Below are 3543 nucleotides of genomic sequence, written 5' to 3' on the forward strand. Positions count from 1 at the left end.
AAGTGAACCTAGAACACCTAAACTTGATATTCCTATCATTCTTGAGAAGGAAGTTCTTCCTTTGAAAGATAAAACTAATGTCTTTCCTCAAGAAGATTCCCAACCCATCCCTATGGATGTGACTATGTCTATGCCTAATAAACTTCCTAAGAGTAGACCTATACCTCCTCATCATGATGGACTTGGGCTTCTCCCTAAACCAAATATTCCTCCTTTATATGGAGCAGTTCCTCCTCCTTCTTTTTATAGAGAGAAGAGACCTTCTTCTTCTCCTATTATCTAGCCTAAGAGACCACAACCTAAACACCCAAGTGCTAAGGATGAGAACATTCCTCCTCCTCAATCTTCTCCACTTCCTACTAAGACTAGACGAAATCGTTCTGCACGTGAACGCCGACGAAAGCGTCGTCTTAGAGCTCAAACTTTGCAATCTCCAAAAACACCTTCAACAAGCATTATTCCATTTTCTCCTCAGCCGGACATTGAGCCTAAATCTCCTAAACATAAGATGCATGATGGTCTTGATCCGGTGCGAGTTAAAGATCCTATTTTTATAAATCTTGATGATGATATGGATGAAAATGTTATTCATGATGAAAATGTTACTCCTCTTGCTTCTGATAGTGAATATGAACTTGTTGATGTTGATAACCATTTATCTAATGAATTTTCTAAAGCACTTATCCTAGCTCCTAGACAAGAACAATGTGGCTCGGAACATGAACATAGCCCTTGTTTGGATCTTGTGATAGCTCCATCTGCTGTGTTGGATGTTCCTCCTCTAGCGTGTTCCCTGCCTTCCCGAAACATTGATCAGCAAGATCGGGGGGTAGATGACGTGCTAGACTAGTTTCATTAGCATAGCAGATTCTCCCCCCTCTCTTTCGTTAATTCTTCTATATGTTATTCTCATTCTTCTATTTGTTGTCCTTAGTGTTGTCTACTTGAGGACGATGCAAAGCATTGAGATCTCTTGGTCTCTCTCATGTTGACTCAAAAGACACATGTGTTCCCTTCTTCTAGGTGACCTTCCTTGATTGGGGAATGAAGAACAATTATGTATACATACATATGATATATATACATGAATTATCATACAGCATACTGACCCCAAGGAAAGCGAAGTCACCTCGTGCTTTGTGTTTTGTGTCTATTATCCTTGGGTTTATCTCACACTGGGGGGCTAAATCCTTGCGATAACGTGCTCCTTTCCTTTCTCATTTCTTATGTGTATCACTACGTTAAAACAATCACCCCCAGTGAGGCGTGTGCGATCGCTTTAACGTAGGGGGGCATACATCCCGTTCATATCTTTTCAAGATACTTGAAAATTTCTTGGTAAATTTAGCCTTGCCTTGAAAATTTTTGATATCTTTCTTGCATGACTCATAGTGAGGGAACCTTACTACTGATAGTCATGGTTCTTCCTCATGATCTTCCCTTTTACTTTGTCAATCGAAGTCGTAAGATCCTTAGTCCACTGGGGGCTTGGTGTATCTTGCCTCCTTGACGTGGTGAAAGTCTTTCAATATTGTTTCCTTGTACTTTACCGGAAGTATGAGCATACATACTCCCGCTAAAGTGGGGGCTAAATGTAGCGTCCTAAAATTGTGACACATGCAATTTCGATTGCATTTCAGTCTTCACGATGGCGACGCAACACGCAACCTGAATGGAGACCTCGAAACTTGCTCACGACACTGAAAATTGCATTTTTCAAGCACCCTGGCCTGAACCTCCTTGCACCCTGCTATCCCGGGAGGTGGGACCAGAGCGCCCAGTGCCCTGGTCCTTCAGGACCAAGGCGCCCAGCGCCCTGGTCCCCAGGACCATGGCGCCCAGCGCCCTGGTCCCTGGGTCCTATTTTGGGCCCGGTCTCCTAAGGGGTCTCGGGTCTTTTTGTTTGCAATTTGGAAATTAACTTTCCTGGTCGCCCTAAGGTCAGGAAAATCAGTCTATCAGCCCTAAATGACAAGTATATAAACTACATTTTCCTCTTTCATTCGACATGATGGAAAAAGCGTGGAAATTATACTCAAGCATTCAAGCATTCAAGCATTCAAGCATTCCTTCAAGCAATTGATCATTTCAAGTCTCCATTCAAGGCTAAGTGTTGCATTCAAGTCAAGGATTCAACCATTGAAGAGGAGATCACATACTACATGCTACAACATACAACATACAACATCTATACCTTCACACATAAGGATACAAACATCCTTAGAACAAGGTATTAGTACTTGTTTTACATACATTTACATTTACAGCACTTGCTCATTTCTTGGTTAATTCCAAAACCGGGGTTTGACCTAAAGGCAAACCCCTAATCCCTAACCCCCCAATCGTCTTCGCTTTTCTATGTGTAGGTTGCAGGTACGCGGCTGAAATTGAAGATCTAGAATCCTTGTGCAGAGACAAACAGATCCCCCTTCGTTTCGCGGATTTTTCGGAGAACCGTGGTGCCGGGCGCCATCGTCCTGACAACTTTTGCTCAAATTTGCAGGACAGCGCCGTATCGACATTTTACTGCTAATTCTAGGTCCGCAGCTTCATACTGTATTCCTATCTCAGTTTATAAGCGAATCTTTATCACTTTCTATGCATGCTTAGCTTAATTCTTCTATCAACATTCTTTACAAAAGAGGGTAGCCTTGCTGTCTTAACCCTTGAAACACATTTAGCATCCAATCTTGCATTGCGTGGGATTGGATCTTGTGGGTTTCAACCCCTCTTTTGAATGTAAAGTCTCTCCCCTAAGTGAAAACCATCGAATCCTAGCGAACCTCCCTTCTCTCTCCTCGGAGTTGGAAGAGGGGAGAACAACTAGGGTTCAATCGCGATTTTCCGCTTTACAGGTGGATTTACGAAAGTAAATTCACATAGAGCAGAGTATAAAAACTTGATAGTGAAGACCTAGAGTGGATTAGGGGAATAGTGAGAGGAGCATTCCCGAGTTAGGCTAGGAAGAAATCCTTACAGTGAGTCAAGCTAACTCAAGCAACTAGGGTCCTCCCTATCAGATTGGTATCGGAGCAAGTCAAGGACTTGGGGTGAAGAGTACAAGAATGATCTAGTATCAGAAGAAGGAGTAAAGATGGTGACCAATGCAGAATTGGCTAAGCAGGTTGCTAACCGAGAAGATGAAAACTGATTGCTCAAGGAAATGTTGGAGCAGTTGGAGCAGAAACTGGGTGAGATGGAAGTCAAGACAATAGAAGTGAGTGGGAAGATAGATAAGAAGGGTAAAATGTTGGCAATAGAGGATGAAGTCCCTATACAAGACCCAGTTATTGATCAAGAACCATTCTTGAAGGCTTTGAAGGGAATGAGTGGAAAGTCTTTGGAAGGAGTACCATTGTTTAGTGGCAAGATGGAAGCAGAGTCGATAATGGAATGGATAGAAGGAATGGAAAACCATTTTGAGTGTGATGGTGTGATTGAGGCCTAGAAGGTTAAGGTGGCTAAGTCAAGAAGGAGAGGTGCTGCTGTAACTTGGTGGAAGTTTATACAAAATGAGAGAGAGAGAGAGAGAGAGAGAGAGAG

The sequence above is a fragment of the Cryptomeria japonica genome, chromosome 5 (assembly GCF_030272615.1).
Source record: "Cryptomeria japonica chromosome 5, Sugi_1.0, whole genome shotgun sequence".
NCBI classification, from domain to species: domain Eukaryota; kingdom Viridiplantae; phylum Streptophyta; class Pinopsida; order Cupressales; family Cupressaceae; genus Cryptomeria; species Cryptomeria japonica.